Below are 7,808 nucleotides of genomic sequence, written 5' to 3' on the forward strand. Positions count from 1 at the left end.
CCCCAAATAAGAATCTGAGAATATTTTTTGGAGGCCTGGATATTAAAAGTGGCTTTCCTGGTGGCTCAGTCGGTAAAGAGTCAGCCTACAATGCAGGAGACCTGTCTTTGATCCCTGGGTCGGGAAGATCCCTTGGAGAAGGAAATGGCAACCCACTCCAGTATTCTTGCCTGGAGAATTCCATGGACAGAGGAGCCTGGTTCACTTTGGATATTAAAAGCAAAAAGAAAATATATTTTCCATCTCACAGGCAATATAGGAGAATATCTGATTTTTTTCAGCCTGTAAACAAAAGAAATAGAGACATATTTTCAGAGCCCTAAAAAATGAAAATATTCTAAATTTGCAAAAGCATCTGAACCAGCTCTTCACCTCAGAAATGTCACCAGCATGGTCCAGTTCTGTAAGCAGACTTGTGGCTGACCAGGGGGAGAGGGAGTTGGGGGGTGGTGGGGTGGCTGGGGACTTTTGAGTTAGCAGATAGTTTGTATCTGCTATTATATATACAATGGATGAACAATAAGGTCCTACAGTATAACACAGGGAACTATATTCAATATCCTGTGATAAACCATAATCAAACAGAATATGAAATATATAAATGCATAACTGGATCACTTTGCTGTACAGCAGAAATTAGCACAACACTGTAAATCAACTATACTTGAATAAAAATTTTTTTAAGAGAAATTGTCCTCTATCAACCTGTGGAAGAGTGTGGTGGGTGCCAACTTTTTCTTACATTCTCTTTGTAGGATAATTAGGTTTCTGTTTAATTTCTTTCAATTGAAGACTGACGTTCTCTGTGCTCAAACCGTCTAACTGTCCACTGGGGAGAGACTGGGCTCCTGCAGCAACCAGTGGGTTTTGGGCTGTTTGCAGGATGACAGGAGGGCAGGAAAAGGCTGCTCTGCCCTCCTGGAGGTGACACCACGGGGAGTTCAGGGAAAAAAATAATCTAAGAGAAAAAAGGCAAGTTAACTACTCACGTTTGTGCACCTGGGGGGCTGCTGTTTTTAGGGAACAAATTGCTATAATAATAGCTACACTTCTAACACCTTCCTGGGTTCACCTTGGAGATGGTTTTAAGCTCCTGAGATGGGAGGCTTTTTCTGTTAAAGTGAAAGCTTTGAGTGCCTGCAACTCTCCCTTAATGGCTTTTGGAAAGAGAGCCTTCTGCATTTCCTGCCCTGGGAAGCTCCAAGTCCAGGAGCATCTCAGCTGAGCTGCATCTAGACTTGTATTTACGCAGCAGCTTCATTGCGCAATGCAGGGGCCACTAACTCTCTACGCATAGCATGAAGCAAAGGGCAATGATGGCCTCTAGGCAGGGTAAATTGGCCTTTCAGGCCTTCTGCCATTTTGCTCCTTAGTAATCTCTTCTCAGACCCTTTATACCAACATCCTTGAAAGTAGTTTTGGTGCATCTTGCTGATCTGGAGTGTTGCCATTTCCCCTCTCTGTTCACATGCATTTCCAGGGAGAATAATGTTTCCAGAAAGAGGACTGGTTTTTTGATCCAGGGCACACATATGTAATCGGATGAGTTGATGGAAAGATCCAACCAATGGCAACATCTTCTTTCCCTATCGTCACCTCCAAGATAAAGAAATCAATATTATGTTTCTAAATATTCATTTAGGAAGACCTCACATAGGATAATCATACACTCTGGTTTATGCCTCTTTTCCTGGTGTGGTTTTTATTCATGCTCCCTTTTACCTTTGGAAGTGTCCTGGTTTAGAGAAGGATGAAATATGTAAAGTCTAGGAAGGAAACAGTTGTTGTGCGTGCATGCTCAGTTGTGCCTGACTCTTTTAGACCTATGGACTGTAGCCCACTAGGTTCCTCTGTCCATGGGACTTCTCAGACAAGAATACTGGAGTGAGTTGCCATTTCCTTCTCTAGCGGATCTTCCAGACCCAGGGATCGAACCCACGTCTCTTGTGTCTTCTGAATTGGGAGACAGATTATTTACCACTGCATGACCTGAGAAGTGGAAGGAAACAAGAGTTTTGGCCAATTCCCTCACCACACCCTGGACCTGCCTGGTATGTCTTCTGAAGTTGGATTCCAGATGCTAAAGACCTGAACTACCTCAAGATCCCTGCACCCAAGCTGGCAGCATAACATATCTGCATATGGTGCATCGATCATGTGGCCTCAAGATGTGTGCATATCAGAGCTGACCACGAGAAAGGCTAGAGAGCATTTCTTCAGTTGACAGACACTCACCTAAGCTACCTGTCACCAAAATTATTACTGAGTTTGATTTTTTCCCCAAGCATGACTAGCATGGGCATAAACTCAGAACTAATTTGATTTAGAAAAACAATGCAGCATTTCTTATAGCCAGGTGCAGAGAGAGAAATTCAGGCCTACCATGCAAGCACCTAAGAACTTCTGTTTGCATCACTAAAGTAATTGGTACACAGGTGGGAGCCGAGTCTAGGGCCGACCGGTTGAATCAGGCGGTTTTATCCCCTTCAGTGAGCTCATGAGGTCCGAGTTCTCAGTGGTCTGGATTCCCTCAGGGCTGAGTGTGCCAAATGGGAAGAAGTGGAGGGAATTGCTCACAGAGGTACTGCTACAGCATTCATTTATTCAGTGGATTCCATGTATATTTATAAAGTAAGCACCATCAACTCTTCCATGGCTGTGTTACTATAAATTCCTCTCTTGCCTATCAACTCCATAGGCTATGCCCAGCTCTGTGGTACAAGTACATATTATTTCACCTGCAGGATAAATACTTAAGCAAGAGAGGTTTTTAGTTCAGGTAAAACAGGACATCATTACAGACATGGAGCCAGGAATTCATATCTGAGACAACAAGACTGAAACACAGGAACAACTGAAGTCATAATAATTAAAAGAAAACACGTATTCAAGATTAAAAGATTAAAGAGAGCCATGATGGGGAAGTGTTCAGGAGATTTGTTGTTGCTGAGTTGCTAAGTTGTGTCTCACTCTTCACGACCCCATGGACTGCAGCACACCAGGCTTCCCTGTCCTTCACTATCTCCAGGAGTTTGCTCAAATTCACATCCACTGAATCAGTGATGCTATCTAACCGTCACATCCTCTCCTGCCTCCTTCTCCTTTTGCTTCAATTTTTCCCAGCATTGGGGTTTTTCCTAATGAGTCAGCTCCTAGCATCAGGTGGTCAAAATACTAGAGCTTCAGCTTCATCATCAGTCCTTCCAATGAATACTCAGGATTGATTTCCTTAGGATTGACTTATTTGATCTCCTTGCAGTCCAAGAACTCTCAAAAGTCTTCTCTAGCACCACAATTCGACAGTATCAATTTTTTGGTGCTCAGCCTTCTTTATAGTCCAACTCTCAGATCTGTACATGACTACTGGAAAAACCATAACTTTCACTATATGACCTTTCAGGAGATTTAGGAGATTACAGATTTAAATATTAAGCTGTTTAGTTAATTAATCATTGTTCCACCTAATTCTCAAAGGAACATAAGAATTTAAAGGTGTAAGCACAGTAGGATAATTAAGGAGGCAGACTGAGAGAATGCATACCCACCTTGTATATGATGTTTCAGATATGCTAGGAGTAAGGATGCAGGTGGGGTGTGGCTGCTGTATGTGACTTGAGGACTTGATACATTAAAAAAAAGGTCTCAAGGAAGGATTCCTTGGAGGAACATAGTTGTGCAAATTAGGATATTGGAAGTCTTAAGTTAAGCCAAGGTTTATGAGTAAATGAACCTATGAAACATTTTAATGTCCTAACTGCTATTTCCCACTGGAGCATCCAAAATGAGAGTGCATAATAATTTGAAGTCATGAATGATAATGAGCCATAAGATATCCACAGACAGCGGAGACAACTGGAATTCCCGGGGCATCAGGGGCATCATGGGCTGCTGGTCCTAAATAGCTTTGAGATGGGATGGGACCTGGGATGGACTTTGAAGTGTGGTAGGAGATGGGTGGAGGAGCAATGAACCTCAAGCTCATTCCCATGCTCACCTCTAGCCATCATGACCAACAGCAACTAACGTTGATGTGCTTTTTATCCAAACGGGTATTCCACTGGGCGCCTCTGAGTGACTATATAAAAATAATAACAATACTAATCACCATCAGAATTAGCCGCAGTCTAGACCTTGAAAGGACACAATGATAAGTGTCTCCACCCGGATAGGTCCTCCCATTTGTGGTGAGAGCCTTCAGAATTAGTCCTGGGTGATTGCCCAGGAGGAAATTGCATAAAGTCCACTATCTCATTTATGGAGGCCACCAAAGAGCTATCAAGTGAAGGTGATCTTCTGCCGCGATCAACTTTGACTAGACTCAAACCAATGACCCTGCAGCAGGAGGCATATCTACAGACTAGCTTCCCTCTGACAGGTACAGGGTTGATTTAAGCCTTGCAGCTGTTGCATTAAAGAATTATTTGTGCTGCTACTGAAATCCCCCCAGCTGACCCCTTCCCAAAATAATTATCAGTTACAGCACAGATATTAAAATGGCACCTTAAAAATTAAAATATAATTCTTTTAAAAAAAGACCATATAAATGTAGAATTACCTGCTATAGATGCTTCAAATTACCAAGAGACCTTATTTTATTTCTGTCACAGCAGAAAGTGCTTCATCAGGAGGAATTCATGTGGAGAGCCAACCATGTCCTAGTTATTTTGTATTTAATATGCTTGAGATGTTTAATTATTTTTGATTAATTCAGTTACCATTAAACTGCCCAAAGACGTGGATATGTTTTGCACTGAGAGGCTTGTCAGTGTGTGAGCTACACAGACACAGCCTTAACGGAATCGACAGAAAAGCCCAGCATTGAGGGTCAAAACAGATGCAGATTCAAACCCTGGCTCTATGCCAGCTATGTGAACGTTGACAGCAAACATCCCTGAACTGTGGTTTCACCATTTATAAAATGAATCTGACTTCACAGCATATCATGAGAACTAAATAAGAAAAATGAAGGTAAAGCATTTTGGATTTATGACTAATTTGGTATAAAAAAAAATTAATGCAGTAAGTCCCTTACATACAAATGAGTTTCATTCCAAGAGCACATTCATAAGTTCAATTTGTCTGTAAGTCTAACAAAGTTTGTCTAAGTACCCAAATAACAGCTATAGAGTATCAACCTATAGAGTATAGGTTTATAATGTGCTCACATCTTTGAAAGTTCACAACTTACAGGGTCGTCTGCAAGAGACTTACTGTTAACAGAAACCTCAGTTAAACAGAGCTGGGGGACCAGAAGGGACAGTTCACAGACCCTGCAAAGAGAGCTGAGCTAGACAGGAAAAGGAAAGACACCTCTTTCCAGGCAGGGACTCAGCCACTGACAACCATGGACTCTGTATTTACTGCCATCCCCTCCAACTTCCTTTCCCCCTCTATTAAAACGTTCTCCTTCCCTTACTGTGCAGGGATTTCCATGTGGATCCCCAAGGTTGCAGACATCAATCTCTAATTCTCTACTGCTCCCAAGTAAACCCATTTTATAGGCAGTCTATTTATTTTAGGTCAACACTAGGCAAGCACTCAGTAAATGGTAATTATTACTATTCTGTAGGAATGCTAACCATCTACTATGCACAAAAGTAAAACACATCATCATTGCTTGCTTTGCCTGACAGTAGGCAGATTTCTCGGAGAAGGCAATGGCACCCCACTCCAGTACTCTTGCTTGGAAAATCCCATGGATGGAGGAGCCTGGTAGGCTGTAGTCCATGGGGTCGCTAACAGTCGGACATGACTGAGCAACTTCCCTTTCACTTTTCACTTTCATGCATTGGAGAAGGAAATGGCAACCCACTCCCGTGTTCTTGCCTGGAGAATCCCAGGGACAGGGGAGCCTGGTGGGCTGCCATCTATGGGGTCGCACAGAGTCGGACACGACTGAAGCGACTTAGCAGCAGCAGCAGCAGCAGCAGCAGCAGGCAGGTTTCTAAGGATGAGCCCCAGTCCCAACTCAGATAAATCCGAAAGAAATGAAGCTGGGGAGAGATTTCACCATTGCATCTTAGCCCACATTTTGTCTTGTCTCTTCCCAGTACCCCCAAAGAACATTGAATTTCAAACAGGTGGCCTTAGTACCCACTGAGCACTCTGGCATCACATCTATTTTCCATATAATCTAAGTAGCCTACTGGGACAACTACAACCTTCATGGTAGCTTCTTCTGACACTTATTGAGGGACCCCTGACCCTCAATCGGAGAATTTAAAAGGTGGAGCAACTCCCAGAAAGTCAGAGGAAGAAAGGAGTTTGCAGGTCATGTAGCACCCTCTTTACAAACAGGAAAATTGAGCCCTGAAAGATTAAATAACTGCAGTTCAGTTCAGTTCAGTCGCTCAGTCATGTCCGACTCTTTGCGACCCCATGAATTGCAGCACACCAGGCCTCCCTGTCATCACCAACTCCTGGAGTTCACTCAAACTCACGTCCATCGAGTCAGTGATGCCATCCAGCCATCTCATCCTCTGTAATCCCCTTCTCCTCCTGCCCCCAATCCCTCCCAGCATCAGAGTCTTTTCCAATGAGTCAACTCTTCGCATGAGGTGGCCAAAGTACTGGACTTTCAGCTTTAGCATCATTCCTTCCAAAGAAATCCCAGGGCTGATCTCTTTCAGAATGGACTGGTTGGATCTCCTTGCAGTCCAAGGGACTCGCAAGAGTCTTCTCCAACACCACAGTTCAAAAGCATCAATTCTTCGGTGCTCAGCCTTGTTCACAGTCCAACTCTCACATCCATACATGACCACAGGAAAAACCATAGCCTTAACTAGACGAACCTTTGTTGGCAAAGTAATGTCTCTGCTTTTGAATATGCTATCTAGGTTGGTCATAACTTTCCTTCCAAGGAGTAAGCGTCTTTTCATTTCATGGCTTCAATCAACATCTGCAGTGATTTTGGAGCCCTAAAAAATAAAGTCTGACACTGCTTCCACTGTTTCCCCATCTATTTCCCATGAAGTGATGGGAGTGGATGCCATGATCTTCGTTTTCTGAATGTTGAGCTTTACGCCAACTTTTTCACTCTCCACTTTCACTTTCATCAAGAGGCTTTTGAATTCCTCTTCACTTTCTGCCATAAGGGTGGTGCCATCTGCATATCTGAGGTTATTGATATTTCTCCCAGCAATCTTGATTCCAGCTTGTGTTTCTTCCAGCCCAGCGTTTCTCATGATGTACTCTGCATATAAGTTAAATAAGCAGGGTGACAATATACAGCCTTGACGTACTCCTTTTCCTATTTGGAACCAGTCTGTTGTTCCATGTCCAGTTCTAACTGTTGCTTCCTGACCTGCATATAGGTTTCTCAGGAGGCAGGTCAGGTGCTCTGGTATTCCCATCTCTTTCAGAATTTTCTACAGTTTATTGTGATCCACACAGTCAAAGGCTTTGGCATAGTCAATAAAGCAGAAATAGATGTTTTTCTGGAACTCTCTTGCTTTTTCCATGATCCAGCGGATGTTGGCAATTTGATCTCTGGTTCCTCTGCCTTTTTAAATAATTTGTTCAAGGCCATATAATTAGGTAGAGACAGAAGCAGAAAAAAGACTCAAAAGACTCCCAACTCCACTTTACTGTCCTCACCAGACTTCCTCAGCTGCCGTGGCTCACTAATGTGTTTCAATCTGGCAACTTCTTAAATGAGAGGAACTACTTAAAATTTCTTGAGGGGACATCTTGGTGGGGGATGCTGGGTAACTGAAGCAGTAGAACAGGAATTAGAGCAAAGAAATCTTTGTCTTTGCTGCCAGTGTATAAGTGTCTCCAGGAAGAAGAGAAAAGAGATTACAATTATT

This window comes from Bubalus kerabau, chromosome 2 (genome assembly GCF_029407905.1).
Source record: "Bubalus kerabau isolate K-KA32 ecotype Philippines breed swamp buffalo chromosome 2, PCC_UOA_SB_1v2, whole genome shotgun sequence".
Classification (NCBI taxonomy): Eukaryota; Metazoa; Chordata; class Mammalia; order Artiodactyla; family Bovidae; genus Bubalus; species Bubalus kerabau.